Consider the following 23,096-nt stretch of genomic DNA (forward strand, 5'->3'; position numbering starts at 1 on the left):
ACTTTTGATCTGACACTTGAAGTTAGCATGCGGAGGGACTGTCTGTTATGAGCCTGTCATGATTAAGTGTTTGCAGTACTTAGAATTAATCTAGAATTGTTTGCTGTGAATGAATTAATCTAGAATTGTTTGTTGTGAATTGATTATGTCGATTGCAGTGCAGAACATCAAGGATTGTCATTTCCTTGATTAAGAACCTATGGAGTGGGCTGGGGGTTTGGCTCAATGGTAGAGCAAGCGCTCGCCTAGCATGTGTGAGGCCCTGGGTTCAATCCTCAGCACCACATAAAAATAAGTAAAGGTATTGTGTCCACCTATAACTAACAAAACAAAACAAAACAAAAAACCTATGGAGTGAAATCGCATTAAGTGATTTGAGTGAATAAAATATTAAAAAGGGCAGAAGCACATGGACATTCTTTATGTCTCCCCTCACTGCAGATGTCACATCTTTTGTCTATTGTGACAGGCCCTAAGAAACTTAGTGAGACCCTGTCTCAAAACAAATAATAAAAAAGGTTGAGGAGGGCTAGGGATGTAGCTCAGTGGTAAAGCGCTTGCTTACTATGTATGAGGCACTGGGTTCGATCCTCAGCACCGCATAAAAATAAATAAAATAAAGGTCCATCAACAACTGAAAAAAAAAAGTTGGGGATATAGCTCAGTGACTAATCACTCCCGGATTCAATCCCTGGTGCCAAAATAATAATAATAGTAATAATAATAGGGGCTGGGGATGTGGCTCAGAGAAAGTGCACTTGCCCGGCGTGTGTGAGGCACTGGGTTCGATTCTCAGCACCAAATAAAAATAAATGAAGTAAAAGTCTGTCAACAACTAAAAAATAAATAAGTAATAATAATAATTATTAATAATAAATAAAAGTGATATTAAAGACTTAGGCTCTGTGAAGGACACAGTGAAGAGAACAAGAAGATAAGCCATAAACTGGGAAGAAGTATATGCAAAACACATACCTGATAAAGAACTTTTATCCAAAATATACAAATAAATTTTTGGGGGGGTACTGAGGATTGAACCTAGGGATGCTTAACCACTGAGCCACATCCCCAGCCCCACAAATAACTTTTAACACTCAACAGTAAGAAACTTACAACCTGGTTTAAAAAAAAAGGAGGGGGGGGCAAAAAACCTGAACAGACACCTTAACAAAGAAGATATGCAGATGGCAAATAAATATATAGAGAAAATGTTCTACATTATGTTATTAGGGAAATGCAAATTAAAACAACAGTATCACCATACACTTGTTAGAATGGCCCAAGTCCTGAATACTGATAACATGAAATGCTGGTGAGGATGTGGAGCAACAAGAACTCCATTCTTTGCTGATAGGAATACAAAATGGTATGGTCACTTTGCTACAGTTTGACTGTTTATTTATTAAAACTAAGCATACTTGAGAGAGGCATGCTGGTACATGCCTCTCATCCTATTGACTCAGGAGACTAAGGCAGGAGGACTACTAGTTCAAGGCCAGCCTGGGCAATTTAGTGAGGCACAGTCTCAAAATAATAATTTAAAAAAAGACTGGGGATGTGGCTCCTGGGTTCAATCACCAGTACCTAAACATTCTCTTACCATATAATTTAATGATCACTCACCATGATATTTACCCAAAGGAGTTGAAAACTGATTTTCACACAAAAGTCAGCATATGAACATTTATAGCAAGCAGCTTTGTTCAGAATTGTGAAAACTTTGAAACAACCAAGATGTCCTTTAGAAGGTAAGTAAATACATAAACTGTGGCACTTCAGATAATAGAATATTATTCAGCTCTAAACAGAAATGAACTATCAAACTATGAAAACAGCTGGGTGTGGTGGCCACATCCCTGTAATCCTAGCTACCCTGGAGGCTGAGGCAGGAGGATCTCAAGTTCAAGGCTAGCCTCAGCAGATTAGTGAGACTGTCTCAAAATAAAAAAAGAAACTGTGAAAAAAACATGGAGAAACTTTAAATGCATATTTAAAGAAGCCAATCTGAAAAGACTACATACTGAATAATTTTATGGTACATGTGGTACCTTAATATTCCTCTCTGGGGCTAGGGATGTGGCTCAAGTGGTAGCGCGCTTGCCTGGCATGCGTGCGGCCTGGGTTCGATCCTCAGCCCCACCTACGAACAAAGATGTTGTGTCTGCCAAAAATTAAAAAATAAATATTTTTTTGAACAACCAACAGGGTAAAATTGGGAGTTCATAACCCACTTGAATCAAACTGTGAAATATGATGTATTAAGAACTATGTAATGTTTTGAACGACCAACAATAAAAAAAAAAAAAATATTCCTCTCCACTGCAGTGCTCTAACTACTAACACCACCATCCCGTGTTCTCCAACATCTACTATTGTATCTTCCTCTGTCAGTTGGGAATAATTAGAGTCTCTTCCTCTCTGAATTCTTTTAAGAATGAAAGGAGTTCAGGATGGCTTCTTTTTGTTTGATTGGTTGGTTTTTGGTACTGGGAATTAACCCAGGGGTGCTTTATCATTGAGCTACATCTCTAACCCTTTTTATTTTTTATTTTGAGATAGGATCTAAGTTGCTTAGGGCCTTGCTAAAATGCTGAGGCTAGTTTTAAATTTGCCATCCTCCTGTCTCAGCCTCCCAGAGTTGCTGGGATTACAGGTGTATGCCACCCTGCCCAGTTTTTTTTTTTTTTTTTTTATGTATGTATGTATGTGTGTACATATGTATGCATTTTTGAAGTGTAGGTGATTGAACCCAGGGCTTTGTGCATGCTGGACATGTACTTTACCACTAAGCTATTCTCTCAACCTCATAATTGGTTTTTACAAACCAGTATGATCAAACTGCAGCATAATACTATGTGGTAATCTCCTTGAGGTTGGTCATAACTCAACAGAAACAAAGAACTCAATTTCTGGGGATGATTAGATGATTTGCCAGAAATCATCTAATACCCAAGCTTTGTCCATGGACCAGTGTGTTCAAGGAGCCTGGCATGAACAGGTAACTGGCTGGGTTAGTAGATGAAGAGAGTAGTAAGGAGATGTCTCCATTTATAGCTCCTGACTCAAACAGCCCAAGGGGGAGGGGGGTGAATTCTTTTGCAAGCTGAACATTCCAGAAACAGCTAAAAAACCAAGTTGAATAACAATGCAGGCTCACACCACAGGGAAGGAGCACAAGAATGCAGATTTTAGAGTTGGAAAGACCTGAGTTTAAATTCCTGCCTGGGTGTCCTTGGTTAATGTATTTAATATTTCTGAGCCTCAAATCCTTCATCTGTAAAATGTTAATACGAGTCTTTACTGAGAGTAGGTTGTGTGAGATATGATATAAGGTTTGTAAGGCATCTAGCATATCTGGCATATAGTAGGTGCCCTGTATATTATGACTTTTTTGTCATTCCTATCAATAATTAACTAGGCTAAAGCCTGGCCAGGTGGTACATGCCTGTAATCCCAGCAGGTTGGGAGGCTGAGGCAGGAGGATCATGGGTTCAAAGCCAGCCTCAGCAACATCAAGGTACTAAGCAACTTAGTGAGACCCTGTCTCTAAATAAAATACAAAATAGGTCTGGAGATGTGGCTCAGTGGCCCAGTTCCCCTGAGTTCAATCCTCAGTACCTCCCCCCACAAATTAACTAGGCTAAAATGCGCGTGCTCTCCCTCTCCCTCTCTCTCTCTCTCTCTCTCTCTCTCTCTCTCTCTCTCTCTCTCTATATATATATATATATATATATATATATATTCTTTTTTTTTTTTAGTTTTTTTTTTGGTACCAAGGATTGAACCCAGGATGCTTAACCACTAAGCCACATCTCTAGCCCTGTTAAATATTTTATTTAGAGAGAGAATCTAGCTGAGTTGCTTAGGGCCTCACTTTTACTGAAGCTGGCTTTGAACTCCTACCTCAGCCTCCTGAGCTGCTGGGATTACAGGCATGCACCACTGTGCCTGGACTTCCTTTATTTTTGATGATGAATACAACAAAATTTATATGACATTTGATAAATTTTAAAGAATAAATAGAAATACAATCATTTATCATATCCAAGGGGTATTGGTTCCAGGAACCCCCTCGATACCAAAATATAAGAAAATAATAAGATTTTTAAGGAGAGTAATTTATTATGGATTAAGATGAATAATTATGGTGTGCTAGGTATATAGTGCAGTTGGTAGAGTGCTTGCCTTGCATGCACAAGGCCATGGGTTCAATCCTCAGCATCACCAAAAAAAAAAAAAAAAAAAGAAAGAAAGAAAGAAAAAGATGAATAATTATATAAAATTGTTACTCAAAGCCAACCCGCCTGCCACCATTTTGGTGACCATAGGCCACAAGGACACAGTTATCATGAAACCATCATCCAACAACTCTGGGACTCAGACATTGACAAAGAGAGCACATTTCAGTCAGGTTTCTCTTTTATATACCACTTTCATATCACATGAATAAATCCAAATAATCACTCATAAAGATTTCACAGACCTTCCTTCCTGTATAACCAAACAAATGAACAATGCAAGGGAAGCTGGGAAAAAAGAGAAGGTGTCCAAGTTCCGTTTCATGTGATCTTTTTATTATGGCCCTTATCACCACTCTTCCCCCACACAGATGTTCCCCATAAATGAGCTTGGCTCTGTGAGATTCATACCAGAATGGGATGGTCCAAAGTGGTTTGAAGAGAGGAACTCCCGCTTCCTGAAATGATTCTCTCCTGATATGAATGCAAATTTAGGAAGGAGCTGTCTAAGCCTTTTATAAAAACATATATGCCCAAGACTAATTTGATTTCCTTCTGTCCTTTTGGTGCCTCTTTTACTTACTAGAGTGATGCTGTGGCTTTGGCTCATGACTTCAGTGAGTGACAGCTGGAAGTCAGCCCTTTCCTCCTGTCCTGATTCAAAAACAGTGGGGCGTTTCCCATAATTCGAGGCCCAGGTGCTTGGAAATACTGCCAACTACTTCTTCCAGCTTAAAAAAAAAAAAAACAAGAAAACAAAACAAAACAAAAAAAAAACCCAAACTGTAATTGTATTCACTAATTCTGGATTTGGTCATGCATTCACATATCTCAAAAAAATCGAAAGATGTAAAAAGCGTAAAGTGAAATTTGTTATCTATGGCCCGGCTTCCCTGTTTCCTTCTCCAGTTCTACCAGTTTCTACAATATTTCTCTAAAATAGAAATTTTATACATACCAAAAAAACAAATTTATGTTTTCTTCTCTCTTTTATTCTTCTGTTTTACATTAACGGTAGCACACTATACAAATGTATTTTTCATTTAAAAATTTTAAGAGATGTAGGGATGTGGCTAAGTGCTACAGCACTTGCCTAGCATGTGCTAGACCCTGGGTTCAATCCCCAGCACCACAAACACACAAACAACAACAACCACAAAATACCAATGATAAAATTTTTTAAAAAATTTAACAGATACATAAAAACATAAAAATCATTTTATTTATGGGGTACTATATAAAGTTTTGATTCATTTATGCATTATGTAGTGTAGTGTTATTTTAAATTTTTTTCTCTCTCACCCCTGTCACTAGAATGGAGGCCGCATAAGGAAAGAGATTTTATTTTGTACAGTGTATCCTCAGCACATAGAACGGTGCCTGGAACATAGCAATTGCTCAATAAGTATATTGTTGAGTAATTAGATGAAAATATTCAATTCTGCATCTTGCTTTTTTCACTCTGATCATCTCATTTCAAAACATAAGGAACTTTCTAACAGTGGGGCATTCTTCATGACTGTGAAATGTTCCATTGGATTCATTATGATTTATCTAATCAGATCCTTATGATAGATATAATTTGTTTCTAATCCTTGGCCCTCACAAATAATGCATTCACATCCTTGCACAAACATCATGTGACACATGTGTGAATATATCTATTTGCAAGATAAACTTCTCAATGCAGAATAATGAGTCAATCAGTAAAGTGCATGTGGTCAACTTTTTTTTAATCAAAAGCACCTTGCCATGTCTAAATAGCATTATCAAGGTTTGTGGCAGCTGACTAAGCCCTCTCTGGGGAAATCTATCATTAATGAAATTGTCCTGGTTTGGCCTGAATTTACTAGTTTACTTATTCTTGCTTTTTTTTTTTGTACTGAAGATTGAATCCAGAGGCATATCCCCAGCCCTTTTCTATTTTTTATTTTGAAACAGTATCTCACTAGTTGTTTAGGGCCTTGCCAAATTGCTGAGGCTGGCTTTGAATTTGCAATACTCCTGCTTCAGCCTCCTGGGATTACAGGCCTGGGCCACCATGCCTGGCTCCTGCTAAACTTAACCGAAAAGTTCTACATAGAGTGAAACTGGTGGAACAACAGAGTTGAATCTCAAAAACATGATGAAGGAAGAAAGAAGCTAGACACAATAGAAAGCACTCTGTACTGTGTGATGCTATTTATATGTTGTCAAGTCAAGAACAGACAAGATGCATCTAGGTGATAGAAATCAGAACAGTGGTTGCTTGGGGCTGGACACCATTACCCGAAAAGGGTACTGGGGGACTTTCTGAAGAGCTGGGAAAGTTCAGTGTGGATTTGGGTGGTGATTATATGACTGTACTTGACAAAACCCATTGATCTGAACTCTAAAATGTTGACATTTTATGTAAATATACCTCATTTAAAAAACATAAAAAACTTGAGTTGTATGGTCCTAATTAAGTTGTGTTGCTGCCTGTAAATGGCAGTCAAAATGGCAGTCATAATGACCTTTTTTCAGTTCCCCCAGCACACTGTGCCTTTTCTTACCTAACAGCTTTTCATGTGCTGTTTCCACTGCTTGCAACATTCTTTCCTCCCTTTTACCAGCACACAATTGTACCCATTCTCACACATACACACAACTCACAAATAAACTATCTTTTTTTTTTTAGTACTTGGAATTGAATTCAGGAGCACTCTACCACTGGGACACATCCCCAGCCCTATTTTGTATTTTATTTAGAGACAGGGTCTCACTGAGTTGCTTAGTGCCCCGACTTGCTGAGGCTGGCTTTGAACTCGAAATCCTCCACCTCAGCCCCCTGAGTGGCTGGAATTACAGGCATGTGCCACCAAGCCCCCGGCTATAAATAATATTTTTATAATCCCTCACCCCCACCCCAAGGTACTGGGGTTGAACCCACGGGCACTGTACCACTGAAGTATATCCTCAGCACTTTTTCATTTTTTATTTTGAAACAGGGTTTTGCTAAATTGTCAATTGTGATTCTTCTGCCTCAACCTCCTGAGTAGCTGGGATTACAGGCATGCACCACTATACCCTGAATCTTTTTACAGTTCACTTTGTGTCAAAATACATAATACTAGAGAAACAGCTGGAATGATACACGTACTATTATAACCTGTGTGAATGACTTTGCAAAACTCAGGCATCAGAAACTACACATTTCTCAATTCTGGATACTTGAATGTAACTCTGTGGACCTTCTAGGTGGAGGTGGGAGATATAATCCCAATAATTTTTTTGTCATACTGCTCACTTGGCCTCTGAGAAGTATCTGGAGTTTAGAAAATTCAGGAAAATTGGAGAAGGGCCTAGGTTCATCCAGTGGCAACTGAGATGTTCATGATTCTGTGTAGATGACTTAAAGGTAGAAGGCCCAGTTTTAGTGTCAAAGGCCAACTATTAGGACCTCTTGGATTGTTTGAGACCTAGGAAATACTTAATGCTCAGTGCTGCTGATGCCTCCAGTCACCCCCACCCTGCTGTCTGCTGGGGTTCTGTATGGGACTGAAGTGGGGGGGTCTCTGTCACTCTGCCACTTGCCTTCCCTTCTCTCTCCCAGTTGGATTTGAAATGTAAAAAACCCTGCTATGGAAAACAGGCAGCAGCTGGGCAGGGGGGTGAGAGGGATTTGGGGAGCCCTAGTAAGTTCCAAGGTTGAATTCAACAATAAATAACCAGTAAGAAAACCAGAGAAGAGGACTGGAAGGGAAAGGTGAAAGAAATAGCTTTTTTCCCAAGCTTCTAAGAGAGTTTTGCAAACAATTGAAGTAATTAAAAGTTCTCAGAAGTAGCCGCTATTGCCCTTTTCACCGAGGGAATGTGGGCCAAGCATGATATATTAAGAGAGGGAGCTGCTCTATTGAAGTTAAAAATAATCTTCTGTCACATGGCTAATTTGTTGGAATGCAGCAATAAAGGGCTGTGGGCAGAGGGAGAGCTGGAAGCAGCTGGGGAGTTTGCAGGCAGAGAGTATACCCTGGGGACTGTGTACACAAGGAGAGAAAAACAGTGTCACAGCTGACTTAGAACACCTTATCAGAAAACCCACAAAAAGGCAGGAAGAAGTGAAAGCAGGTTCAAGTTCAGAGCCATGACCTTTGGGTTTATATCACACAGTGAAGGGACGGGTCAGAACTTGTCACCTGTGCTCACGGGATGCTGATTCACTCAGCAAGGAAGAAGGCTTTCCAATTCCTCTGCCTTTGAATCCATTTCAAAAAAGTACATAACCCCAAGGAGATTTTTTATCCTGAATCCATGGGAAAACCAATGTATAGGGTCTTGGGTGGAGGGGAGGAACCCTCAAGAATACAAATCCTAGTTGGGGCACTGGAGATCTTTAAACTTTTGGAATTAAATTAGAGTTGAAAGGGAGTGGGGAAAGTGATCTTGTATAATCCCTGCATTTTCCACTTGAGGCAACAGGCTGAGGGGATGACTTGCTCAAGGTTACTTAATTAGCATGTGACAGAGCTAGAGTCAAACCTGTCTTAAACTAGAGAGGAAGGACAAGGTGGTTAGGAAGACAGGGTTCAGATGGCCCTGGTGTCAAATCCTGACTCCATCAACTGGAAGATCCTTTGGCGAGTTCCTAACCCATCTCAGTTTTACCATCTGTAACATGGTTGTAAGCATAGTACCCATCACCTAGAATTGCTATAATGCATGTAAAATGCTTAGTACGACATCTAGCTCAAAGGAAATGCTTAATAAAAGGTTAGGCCGGGTGGGGGTGGCACATGCCTGCAATCCCAGAGACTCAGAAGGCTGAGGCAGGAGGGCCACAAATTCAAAGCCAGCTTCAACAATTTAGCAAGGTCCTAAGCGACTTAGCATGGACATTGTCTCAAAATAAAAAAGATCTAGGGATGTGGCTCAGCAGTTAAGCACCCAAAGTTCAATAAGGATACCAAAAGAAAAAAAAAGGCATTATTATCACACAGATTCTCCTAATATCTTGCATCAAATTTCTTTTTTTTTAATTTGTAAAAAATTTTTTAGTTGTAGATGGACACAATACCTTTATTTCATTTATTTATTTATTTTTTTATGTGGTGCAGAGGATCGAACCCAGGGCCTGGCATGTGCTAGGCGAGCGCTCTACCGCTGAGCCACAATCCCAGCCCCTTGCATCAAATTTCTAGTGTTTTTTTTTTTAATTGTATCTTTATCTTATTTAATATTTTTATGTGGTGCTGAAGATCGAACCCAGGGCCTCACAAATGCAAGGTAAGTGCTCTACCACTGAGCTACAACCCCAGCCCATCTAGCACTTTTTTTTAAGTGTATGGTGTTTCTCCAAGTGACATGTATCACTTTTTTTAAGTTGTAGATGGACACGATGCGTTTATTTTGTTTACTTATTTATATGTGGGTGCTGAGGATTGAACCAGTGCCTCACAGACAAGTGCTCTGCCACTGAGCCATCCCCCCACCAGCCTCTTCCTAGTGCTTTTATTCTGATTAACTTGCCCAAACATCATCCTCTTTGGTTTGGGTGGGATTCTTTTTCTCCTCTTCCCATTGCAACTCTCATCTACCACATCTAAAGAAAAAGAGGATAGTCGAACTTAATCTCTCCATCCTCAGGTAAATAAACTCTTTCTCTAGCATTTCCTGCATTCGAACGCATCCTGTGATTTATCTTTTCTTAAGCTGTACATTCTCCAAGCTATATTTTCATTATGGTTTCCAAATTGTGGACAAGCTGAAAGAGGGCGGATGTGAAGAGGCAAGTATTGCTGCTACAAATGCAGCAACCAAATCTGTTAGAATATTCTAGAATACTTGACCAGTTTTTCAACTTATAATGGGCACCACTAAGAGAAGGGACTCATAAGATCCAGGGGAGGTTTGTGGCAGTCTGAGCTCTCCTTGGAGAGGGAGGCCAAGTTCTGTGTGTGAGTATGCGCTACAGAGAACAGAACCCCACCTCACACTAACTTGAGCTGGGAGTTTAAAAGAAGAAAAGGCGAATTTAGTGGCTCTTGTAACCAAGACACCAGATTTCGTTTGTGACTAGATGCAAGTGTTCAATAATGTCCTTAAGGCACCTTTCTGCTTTGTTGGGCTCTGTTCTTCAGACTGAATCTTTCCACTTGGCAGATACAGCTCCAGCCTTCTTTCTTTTCCACGTTAGTATTCTTACAGCAGTAGTCTTCCCTAACTGCCCCCACCTTGCTTAACTCTCTTGTTGGTTTCCTTAAATCATGCCTGATTCCTGAAACAAAAGGGCCAAATAAAGGAGCTTCTCTGATTGGGTAGATCGGATCACGTGGCCCATCCTGTCACCAAAGGGAGGCAGAACATACTGATTATGTAGGATTAGGTAGTAGGCAGCCCTACTGCCTTCCCACAGAATGGAGTAAAAACAATTTCTCAGAAGCTGGGGCTCCTAAAAGGGAAAGGCCGACAGGCAATTATTTCCATAACACAGTGCCTAGGTGCATTTTTCTGAGATAGTGGTTTATTTTTATTTTTTTAAGATGTTTTCAGTTGTTGATAGACCTTTATTTATTTATTTATGTGTGGTGCTGAGGATAGAACCCAGTGCCTCACACATGCCAGGCAGGCGCTCTACTACTGAGCCACAACCTCAGCCCCTGAGATAGTGACTGTTTATAACTTGCTTCACAGTCTTATAATGTTCTATGATCCAAGAAACAGTATAGACTTTGGAGAGGAAAATGCTTCCTCCTACTCCAGATAGTTCCTTCACTGTGGAGGGTCATGAACCAATGTAACCCAGGCTGCTCTTCACCCTTTTATCCTGCACATAGGAGAAGGAGGGTATTAAGAAAAATTGGGCATGAACCACTCGGTGTCTTCCTCTTTCTGGGCTTCTAGGATCAAAATGCTGGGAGGGGGGCTTAATGGTAGAGTGCTAGCCTGGCATGCGTGAGGTCCTGGGTCATTCCCAATTTTGGCGGGGTGGAGGTGGGGGATGCTGGGAAGGAGCATGCTCTGTCATTGCCTGGGGCTGGTGAAATAAGCAGGGAGCTGGGGATGTGGCTCAGTGGTTAAGATCCCCTTGGTTCAATCCCTGGTACCAAAACTCCCCTATAAATAGGAAGCTTGTTTAGCACACACACTTAGCCAACTCATGGGTTAGCTTAACCGCTGAGTCACATCCCCAGCCCTTTATATATTTTATTTTGAGAAGGGTCTTCCTAAACTGCTTAGAGCCCCTCGAAATTGCTGAGGCTGGCTTTAGAACTCATGATCCTCCTGCCTCAGTCTCCCAAGCCTCTGGAATTATGGGTGTGCATCACTAATGCCCAGCTCCAACCTATAGCCTTTATTGGAAGATAATTCATCTTCTGGCTTTCGTTTCTCCTTCAATTAGTTTAGAGCTGGGAAGGGAGAAGGCTTGCTATTAATTGAATCCCTATAGTCAACAAGAAATTGGGCACATTGGTGCATCCTTCTAAACCCAGCAACTCCGGAGGCTGAGGCAGGAGGATTACAAATTCAAGGGCAGCTTCAGCAATTTTAAAGATGGACACAATATCTTTATTTTATTTATCTTTACATGGTGCTGAGGATCGAACCCAGTGCCTCACGTGTGTGAGGCAAGCGCTCTACTGCTGAGCTATAACCCTAGCCCCAGCTTCAGCAATTTTTGTGAGACCCTAAGCAAATTTGTGAACCCTGTCTCAAAATAAAAAATTAAAAGGACTGGGGACGTAGCTCAATGGTAAAGCACCCCTAGGTTCCATTCCCAGTACCAAAAAAGAAAAAATCCTCAAGAACCACCAACCCACAGATTCACCCTTTTATTCTCCCCCTTTCTTATTAAGGTCACAAGAGCAAGGAGCAATTCCTAGGGAACTCACAGGAACAGTGGAGTGCTCAGAGATAAGTTGCAATAAAGGCATGGAAGCTAGATTTACTTATATCAGCAGGAGAAACAAACTTTTATTTCATATGGTAGGGGGCAGGCAGGAACAACACAGAGGTGATTCAACAGTGGCCTGGGATACAGCTCAGTGGTAGAGCTGCTTGCCTCGCAGAGGCGACACTGAATTTCATCCCCAGGACCAGGTGGTAGGAAAAAAAAAAAAAACCACACACACACACACACACAAAATTAGACTTCAGCAGAGCCATGTGGAGGGTGTGGCATCCCTGGTATTTTTCCATAGCCTCATCTGACCAGGATCATAGTCACATTTGTCCCCCACCTCTCTCCTCCCACTTTTATCCTCTGTGCCCACCTCTTAGAAAATAAATTGTTTCACTTCCACAGAGATGTGCAGGAGATTGGGACACACAAACCAATTTAAATTAAAATACATTTTATTATTATTTTAAATTACAAAAGGAATGTATGATCTTTGAAAAAACTAAAAAGATATAGAAAAACATAAAGGTGAAAGGTAAAATTAACTACGACTCTCAACTCTTGAACTACCTTTTAGCATTTTGATTTATTACTGTCTAAACTTTTTCTAACTATTTTTTCTACCCTTTTTTTTTTTTTTTTTTTAAGTACTGGTGATTGAACCCAGGGACATTTTACCACAGACCTACATCCCCAGCCCTTCAAAAACTTTTAGGCAAGTTGGGCCATGATGGTGCACGTCTGTAATCCCAGCAGCTCAGGAGGCTAAGGCAGGAAGATCACGAGTTCAAAGCCAGCCTCAGCAATAGTGAGGCTCTAGGCAACTCAGTGACACCCTGTCTCTACATAAAATACAAAATAGGGCTGGGGATGTGGCTCAGTGGTCATGTGCTCTGAGTTCAATCCACAAAAAATTTTTAGACAAGGCCTCACTAATTTGTCCATGTTGACCTCAAACTTAACTTATGATCCTTCTGCCTCCGCCTCCTGAGTTGCTGAGATTCCAGGAATGTGCCACCCTACCTGGCTCATTATTCCTGTAAAAATTTTATACAAGTAATTCAAATAATATAGAAGTGCATAGTGTAGAAGATAAAAAAGTATATTCTGTTGTTTCCCTTAATATTGTGATGTATATATACTATTAAATGCTTTTTTGATTTTACCACTTCCCTTTCTCCTGGCCTCAGTTGAAAGTAATGATGCTCGTTAGAGAAGGTCTGGTATGATAGCACCCATTTTACAGATGAAGAACTGAGGCTGTCAGACTTGCCCATAGTCATACCTGCCTCCTGCTTATGTGGCCAGGGTCTTGATAGGCAGCTTCGATAAGAAAAGGTGGGAAGAGACAAGATTTCCACTAGTCAGGGCCATTGACCTTCCTTCTCTACCAGAAATACCTTCACATCTATTCTTTCTCATGTTAGTCCGTTCAGTTCCAAGAATTTGATTCTGGGAACATATAGATGCAAATGAACAAAGAGTCAATGGAAAGTTCTTTATCAGCAGAAGAACTATTTTATTCAATGTGTTTCCTTACATGAGTTGGGACAATAAGGGGAAAGAATGAGAAGAAATAAAAGGCCAGTTATTTAGACCACTTTCAATGAATCACCCTCCAATGTCATTACCCATCTCTAGTCTGGAAAACCCTGAGTTTTTTCATGCCAAGAAAAACAGAGGGCAGGAAGAAACAAATTATGACCTTGTTTGTGTTTTGCGTCTTAACTATTTGATTTATAGGACTTGATTCAGTGATTATGGATGAAAGAAAATATTTCAGTGTCCCAAACCTAACCTGAACTTAACCGGGGGTGGGTCTCACGTCCACAGCTCAGAGTTAGCACAAAATTAAAATGCTCTGGAAATAAAGCAGTAGGGCTGCCTGTAGGCATTTTCAACCCAGTAGCAAGGTCAAATTCTTTTCCCACACTCCAATATCAAAAAACTCTCTTTAGAAATTTCACCCTGGGCTGGGGATGTGGCTCAAGCGGTAGCGCGCTCCCCTGGCATGCGTGGGGCCCGGGTTCGATCCTCAGCACCACATACCAACAAAGATGTTGTGTCCGCCGAGAACTAAAAAAATAAATATTAAAAATTCTCTCTCTCTCTCTAAAAAAAAAAAAAAAGAAGAAATTTCACCCTTTCCCTTCATTCCAGAAGTTGGGCATTTATTTACTCAATAGATGGTTATTAAATACCTACTGTGCGCCAAGCACAATATCACACACTGAGGATACAATAGTGAACACAGAGAGCAGTTGACACATATGTCAGAAAATATCATGTAGCCATGAATTCTATGGCGTGAAAGTAAATATAGAATGATGCGTTAGAGAGGTGGCCACTAGGACTCAGTGGTGGAGCACTTGCCTAGCATGTATGAGGCACTGGGTTCGATTCTCAGTACAGCATATAAATAAATAAAGGTTCGTCAACAACTAATAAAATATTTAATTTTTTTTTTAAAGAGAGAGGTGGCCACTAGGACGAGGTACTAGCCAAAGCCTCATTTAGGTGCTGGCATTTAAATCTAGATTAGAATAAGACCAATACATGAAGTTAGGGTTGGGGAGACCATCCAGGCAGAGGGAATATCCTCTTAGACAGTCAGGTGCATGCGTATAGAAATTAACTCATCTCAATTCAAGAAAATTCTTGGCCATTAGGATTATTTTTCAGAACTTTATCTGAGTAGAAGATTGGTCAAATCCTTTCTGACTTTAAACCATAGAAACAGATATTTACCCTCAAACATAAGAAGATACATGCAAATTATAACTATAATGAGAAGTCACTCCAGACATAGTGGTGTATGACTGTAATCCTAGCCATTCAGGAGGCTGAGGAAGGAGGAGCCAGAGATTGCCACCAGCCTCAGCAATTTAGGGAGGCCCTAAGCAGCTTATCGAGACCTTGTCTCAAAATAAAAACACAAAAAGAACTAGGGATATAGCTCCAGTGGTAAAGTACTCCTGGGTTTAATTCCTAGTACCAAAAACCAACCAACCAACAAACAAAAAACTCTGCAATGTGATACAAATGTGATTGGCATACTTTGAAAGCTTTAATAATACCTATATGTTGGGTTGGGTAAACTGGCACTCAAATGCATTGCCAGTGAGAAATAAATTTATGCAATTGCTAACATTACAAATGCATATGCCTTTGACCTAGAAGTCCCATTCTTCTTGTGTGTGTGTGATTATGTAAGATCAAGTTCATTAATTACAGTAATCTCTGAAATTGCAAAACACTGGAAGCAATCCAAATCTCTATCAGCATAAAACTAGTTAAACTGTGTCACATTCATATCAAACTGTAAAATTGTGGAAAACTATGCAACTGTCAAAAAAGAACAAGGAGGTGCTCTCTGTGTTAATGTCTAAACTTTTTTATTTTTCAGTGCAGGGGAGCAAACCCAGGATCTCGGGCATGTGAGACAAGCACTGATACCTGAACATTCCTAAGATATGTCCTTAAGTTAAAAAAAGCAAGATGCAGAACTGTAAGTTGTTTGTTATCTTTTATATTAAATAGAAATACTAACTTGCATTTGCAAAAACAAACTCAGGAAAGATATATGCACAATTAATAAAATTGATTATCTGGGGTGGGTGAGTGAAAGGGATGGAAACTGGGTAGAAAAGTTGGGTAAGATATTTTCCTTTTAAGTTTCATTGTTTTCTTTTTTACTTTAGGATCAAGTGAGAATATTATTGATTCAAAAATTTTTAAATTTGATTCCTCTCCTGCTACCACTTAAGTGACTTATTACTTAATTCATAACCACCTCACTTCTTTAGCTACACACACAAGAAGTTCCTACTTGAATCAATGGTTAATAAAGAGTACATTAGTTCAGATAAATGTTTTCTTTTTCTTGGTACTGGGGATTGATCCCAGGGGTGCTCTACCAATGAGCCACATCCCCAGTTCTCCTTCAGCTGGGTTGCTGAGGCTGGCCTGGAACTTTTTTTTTTTTTTTTCCAATTCCCAGTACCCTGCCCCCCCCCCCCCAAAAAAAGATATTTAAATAAAGCTGGTTTTTATTTTTGTGGGGGTTCCTGAGGATTGAATTTAGAGGCACTTAACCACTGAGCCACATCCTCAGCCTTATTTTGTATTTTATTTAGAGACAGGGTCTAAGTTGCTTAGTATCTCCCTGTTGCTGAGGCTGGCTTTGAACTCATTTTTTTTTAAACATTTTTTTAAGAGAGAGAGAGAGAGAGAGAATTTTTTAATATTTATTTTTTAGTTCTCTGCAGACACAACATCTTTGTTGTCTGTGGTGCTGAGGATCAAACCTGGGCCGCACGCATGCCAGGCGAGCCTGCTACCACTTGAGCCACATCCCCAGCCCCGGCTTTGAACTCATGATCCTCCTGCCTCAGCCTCCTGAGCCTAGCTGCTGGGCACCACTGCACCTGGCTAAAGCTGGTTTTAAAATATACTAAGAACTCAATGACACAGTACACATGGGTAAAGCTCTGGGTTCAACCCCCCCAGTACTACCCACCCCACCCCTGCAAAACAACAAAAAACTCCACTAAAGGTAGGTTAATTAAATCACTAAGAAGCTTTGTGTGCTTTGCTACTGATCCTTAACAGACTAGATAATGCCATGGAGCAAAGGCAATAGGAATATACAGAGGGCAAAACCAGCCTAAAGAAAACTGTGTTTATGGAAATATGTTTTTTTCAGAGTGAGCTTTACCCAAAAGGCTATAATAGAAACAATGACAGCCATCTAGTCTGTGTATGAGATTATCTTTAACAAAAAGAATCTTTTCCACTATAAAGAGTTTTATGAGGGCTGGGGATGTGGCTCAAGTGGTAACAGCGCTCGCCTGGCATGCGTGGGGCGCTGGGTTCGATCCTCAGCACCAAATACAAATAAAATAAAGATGTTGTGTCCACCAAAAACTAAAAAATAAATATTAAAAAAAAGAGTTTTATTATTTCAAAGTTTTTTTTCTTTTTTGCATCCGTTTTCTCATTGGCACCACGCCTCAGAGGTATTGCAAGTTTTTGTTTGTTTTTGTTTTCTGTTTGTTTTTTTGTGGTGTTGGGGATTGAACCCAGAGCCTTGGGCACCCATGGCCTAAACACTCTACCTTTGAGTTACACCCCAGCCCTCTTTTTATGCTTTTTAGTCACTCCCTTCTTCTCTTCATGACCTTTCCCTAACTACTAATTCAGACTTCTTTTTGGGTGGGCACGTACCAGGGATTGAACTCAGGGGCACTCTTACATTACTACCAGCAACATATAAGTGTTCCAATTTTTCTGAATATCTTTCAACACTTGTTATTGTCTTTTTGATTATAACCATCCTTGTGGGGCTGGGGTTGTGGCTCAGTGCTCGCCTAGCACATTTGAGGCCTTGGGTTCAATCCTGTGAGCACCACATATAAATAAAATAAACATTAAGAAAATAACCGGGCTGGGGATGTGGCTCAAGCGGTAGCGCGCTCGCCTGGCGTGTGTGCGGCCCGGGTTCGATCCTCAGCACCACATACAAATGAAGATGTTGTGTCTGCCGAGAACTAAGAAAAAATAAATAAATGTTAAAATTCTCTCTCTCTGTCCCCCTCTCTCTCACTCTCTCTTTAAAAAAAAAAATAAATAAGAAAATAGCCATCCTTGTGAGTGTGAAATGAAAAAAAATATTTTGTGTGGTACTGGTTATTGACCCTAGGGCCTCGTGTGTGCTATGTAAGTACTCTATCACCGAGTCACACCCTTTTTGCTTTCTTTTTGTCTTTCTTTATTTTGGGTGGGTACTGGGATTGAACTCAGGGGTACTCCACCACTGAGCCACAACCCCAGCCCTATTTTGTATCATGATCCTCCTGCCTCAGTACATTTTGTATTTTATTTTATTTAGAGAGAGGGTCTCACTGAGTTGCTTGGCACCTTGTTTTTTGCTGAGGCTTGCTTTGAACTCTCGATCCTCCTGCCTCAGCCTCCCCAGCCACTGGGATGACAGGAGTGGGAGCCTAGCTTTTTGTTTTGAGACAGGGTCTGGCTAGCTAAATTGCCCAGGTTGGCCTTGAACTTGTAATCATCCAGCTTTAGCCTCCCAAGTCTCTAGGATTACAGTTGTGTGCCACCATGCAAAGAGAAATTGTTATGTGAATAAAGCAATATAAACAAAGTATGTATAATAAGCTATGCATAACAAGTTTTGTATAAAAAGGGAAGAGATATGGGTGATAAATAAGTAACTAGTAGTTAGGTGTTGGAAACTGGAGATAGCTATTTACACACATATTTATAAACACATACATTTACTTTTCAAAACATGGATGTATTTACTATCTGTTAAAAATAAGCTAAGGCAAATCTGATGGTGCACAATCCTACCTACTCAGGAGGCTGAGGCAGGAGGATCCAGAGTTCCAGGCCAATCTGGGCAATTTAGCCAGATCCTGTCTCAAAATAAAATTTAAAAAGGGCTGGGATTGTAGCTCAGTCGTAGAGCTCTACCTGGCATTTGCAATATTCTGGGTTTGATCCCCAATTCCACATGCATCATCATCATCATTATCAAAATAATAATAATAATTATTATTATTATTCAATAAACACTGCAAAGAGGAAGAATCAATGTTCTAAAGCCAGGCAGCCAAAGCAGGAATGAAACCATCTTTGTCAATGGCTGTCCTCATAGTAGTTTCTTTCATTTCTAAAAATTGGGCTGGGCTGGGGGCAGGAGGCTATTGGGCCCTGTTGGCATAGGACTTAACAGGATGGTCTTGGGGGAAACTCGAGAAGAGTCCATTTCCTATGGTGTTTCACCGCAAAAGAGGCTGGAGAGGTCTGGTTGACTGTGGTTGGGAACCAATTAGCATGCTGGCAACCAAACCCTCCCTGAGGCTATATCCTGGAGATTTAGTTTCCCACTTTTATATCAACTTTCTGATACCTCCAGGATACTGGCTGATTCAGTCTGACCCTGGCAAGGGAAAGAGAATAATGGACAGCTTGATGCTGGTCTTTTTTTTTTTTTTTAAGAAAGGAAGAGACTAAGTTGCCAGGGGATAATACCTTGAGAAGGGCAAGAACAAATTCGAGAGTCATGTCATTGTATTTCATTACTGGTACAGGAAAGGAGAATGCCTCCTCCCCCAACATAAAAGAGTATGAGAACACTCAGTAGGTGTGCTTGGTGTCTGCAAAAAAATGGACAGAATCCTTGCTTCTTGCTCTGTTCACAAGGAGCATGCACAGGGTTCATCTCAACAGTTCCCTGTTCTAATTCCACTATTTACACAAAAGCAGTATAATCATCTACAAGGAAATAATGACTCCCCTGGAGCAGTGTCTCTCACACACATGAATTATAGAGTACACACTTGGACAGCTTCAGGAGAGAACTATCTAATATGTAAAATAAGCAATGTAAAGTGGGCTTTGCTGGCGTAGGCCAGCAATCCCAGCTACTTGGAACACTGAGGCAGGAGGATCCCAAGTTTGAGGCCAGCTTTGGCAATTTACCAACACCATCAGCCACTTAGCGAGACCCTGTCTCAAAGTAAATAATTAAAAAGGCTGGAGATGTAGCTTAGTGGTAAAGTGCCCCTGGGTTCAATCCCCAGGACCAGGGTGGAAGTGGGGGTGAATGAAGCAGCAATGATAAATATGTTTAAAATTGTTTAAATGTAAATGCCATCTTCCTCAGAATTTTCCTTAAGAACAAGGTCTCATTTTCAGCATCTAGAAATTACACCCCAAAGTAGTTAGCATTTACTGAGGACTCTGTGGAAAGCACTGAGCTAAGAGTTCTGATTAAGTGACCCAGTGCTTAGCTGAAGCTACTCAGTACATATTTTCAAAAAGTTTGGAAAAAATACCATCAAGCAGGGCGCGGTGGCACATGCCTGTAATCCCAGTGGCTTGGGAGACTGAGGTAGGAGGATCTGGAGTTCAAAGCCAACGTCAGCAAAAATGAGGAGTTAAGCAACTCAGTGAGACCCTACCTCTAAATCAAATACAAAAAATAGGGCTGGGGATGTGGCTAAGTGGTCGAGTGCCCCAGGGGTCAATCCCTGGTATACCCCCCCACAAAAAAAAAAAAAAAACTATTGAAGAAATGTTTTCTTTGATAGTTTTCTCTTCCATTCAAGAAGAAAAAACTATAAACATTTTTTGTGAATATAGTGCAATGATCCTTTGAAAATATTAGCAAATTGAATCCAACAATTTACAAAAAAAGACTAATGTCATAACCAAGTGGGGTTCACCTCAGGAATGCAAAGATGATTAAGTTTTTGAAAACCAATCATTGTAAGCTACTGTCTTAACACAGTAAAGGAAAAAAAAATCACATCAGTCCAATTGATGGACAAAATATGTTTGACAGGATTCAACACCTTTTCCTGATAAAAACAAAACAAAAATAAAACAAACTCAGGAAACTAGGAGGATAGGGGAACTTCCTCAAGCTGATACAGGATATCTACTGACAAATCATAATTCATTCTGAAAGACTGAATACTTTCCTCCCCAAGATCAGGAACAAAACAAGGATGCTCATCTTGCCATTTCTTTTTTCTTTGTATATTAACATTTAAAATTTTTTTCAGAAGAATGCATTTCGTTTCATTGTACACAAACAGAGCAAAACTTTTCATTTCTCTGGCTGTTCTTGATCTCCTTGCCATTTCTATTCTACATTGGACTGGAGTCCTAAACAGTGCAATAAGGTGAGGAAAACAGAGGCATTCCAATTGGAAAGGGGAAAGTAAAGTGTCTCTGTTAGCATAGCATGATTGTTATATAAATAATCTTAAGAAATCTACAAAACAACTACTAGAACTGTAAGTGAACTTAGCAAGGTCATAAACTATTAAGTCATAAACTATTAAGTCAGTGTACAAAATCAATTATGCTTCTCTTTAGTGGTGGCAAATGTTTGAAAAATGAAATCATTTCACTTGTAACATAAAAAAACAAAATATTTAGAAATAAAAAGATATGGAAACACTTTGTTGAAAAATGACAAATTTTTTAAAAAACTGGAATAAATGGAGTACTATCATATTTATGGGTTCCCAGTTCCTGGGGAAACACTAACCACTGCTCTTGCCAGTTAGAAATCTCTTCCCACTATAAATGCATCCCTTCATTTGCTTTTGCTGTACTTCAAATATATTTCTTCAACTTCTCCCTTTACCCAAGAGATTCTCTCAATCTATTCTTTCATTGTCTGTCTATATTGTTTTCTTTCTGTACTGAGGATTAACCCAGGGGTGCTCTACCACTGAGCTACATCCCAATCCTTTAAAAAATTATTTATTTTTACCATTTAAATTTTTTTGTGTGTGTGATTCTGAGGATTGAACTCACATCTTTATGCAGGTTAGTCAAGTGCTCTACAACTGAGCTACATTCCCAGCCTTATTTTTTATTTTTTGAGACAGGGTCTCACTAAGTGCCCAGGCTGGCTTCAAACCTGAGATTCTCTGCCTCAACCTCGTGAGTCACTGGGATTACAGGCACATGCCACTGTACATGGCCATCTGTCTTTAAAAACACAACAGGGTCAGGCCAGGCATGGTGGTACATGCCTTTGATCCCAGCAAGGCTGAGGCAAGAGGATCAAAAATTTAAAGTCAGCCTCAGCAACTAAGCAAGGCCATAAGCAAATTAGTGAGACCCTGTTTCAAAATAAATGGAAAACTAGGGCTGGGGGTATAGCTCAGTTGGTAGAGTGCTTGCCTTGCATGCATAAGGCCCTGGGTTCAATCCTCAGCAACACACACACACACACAAATAAATAAATAAATAAATGGAAAACTAAAGTTAAACCTTTGTTCTTGGAAAAATAAAAATAAAAAATAATAAAAATTAAGCAGGGCTGGAGACTTGGCTCAGTAGTTAAATGCCCTGGGTTCAATTCCCAGGACCAAAACAAACACAGACACACACACACAGACACACACACACACACACAACTGAACTCACTTTCCACAGATAAACTGCATAAGAATTACCTGAAATCCTTATTAAAAATGTTAATTTCTGGGCTGGGGATATAGCTCAGTTTGTAGAATGTGCCTGGCATGCACAAGGCACTGGGTTTAATCCCCAGCACTGGGAAAAAAAAAAAAAAAAAAAAAAAAAACCTGTTGATTTCTGGTTCTATACTTAGACCTTTTGGACCAGAGTTTCTGGAAATGGGGCAGGGACTCTGCATTTTTAACATAGCCTTCTCACAAGCCTCATGCACTGGGGTTTATTGTGAATTCATCATTTAACCAACATGTTTTGAGAGCTGTCCCATTGCGTTTGGTGTCTCTATTCTAGGAATTATATACACATATGTGTGATGTTTTTGTTTCTTTTGGAGAGCTTGTTTCTTATATTACCTTTCTATGTCCAGAGCCTATCACAGGACTTGTGATGCAGTAAATCTTCCTGAAATGATGTTGATATTTGAATCTAGAGTTTGTAGAAGATCCTAAGAACCATATGGGATTGCTCACATAGTTTCAGTCTAATAAGGGATGTAATATATTGGAAAGTTAAAATTTACAGATAGTCTGTTTCGTAAAATAGTATATGCTTAGATACTAAAAGGGGATGGACTCAATGGAGCTCAGAACAGCAAGAGTGTTTTCTGAAAAAGGACAGGTAAGTAGGCATTGGGAGGAAGAGGATATCTTAACTGGGTGGATATGGGATGGGATATCCAATGGATATGGGAACAAAACCGTAGGTTTAGGAGTCAGTGGCTGATGCCCTAGTTATAAAGGGAATGGTAGAAAATATTTCTAAAGGAGGTCGTGAATGTATTGTGGAGAGTCCTAAATTACATTAGGCTGTGAGTGATCCGAAGAAAATGACATTTTAGGATGATCAAGCTGTCAGTTACAATAGCAATTAAAAATATGTAGCTCACAACACTACATATAACCAAATTTGGAATTCCAAAATGAGAGAACCTCAGGGACAGTTGAGGTGAACTGTATTTTAGATCAGGTAGAAACTAA

General features: G+C 39.9%; 1 long non-coding RNA gene across 1 annotated transcript in view; it reads left to right on the forward strand.

The window, feature by feature from the left end:
- LOC113193737 (uncharacterized) overlaps nt 1-16,079 on the forward strand; it is a 37,263-nt gene extending 21,184 nt beyond the window's left edge. The window contains exons 3-5 of the long non-coding RNA XR_013342462.1: nt 9,455-9,482; nt 15,503-15,604; nt 15,798-16,079. This is a non-coding gene — a long non-coding RNA (uncharacterized LOC113193737). The remainder of the gene's footprint in view (nt 1-9,454; nt 9,483-15,502; nt 15,605-15,797) is intronic.
- Nucleotides 16,080-23,096: the final 7,017 nt, after the last annotated feature.

Source organism: Urocitellus parryii, chromosome 15 (assembly GCF_045843805.1).
Source record: "Urocitellus parryii isolate mUroPar1 chromosome 15, mUroPar1.hap1, whole genome shotgun sequence".
NCBI lineage: Eukaryota > Metazoa > Chordata > Mammalia > Rodentia > Sciuridae > Urocitellus > Urocitellus parryii.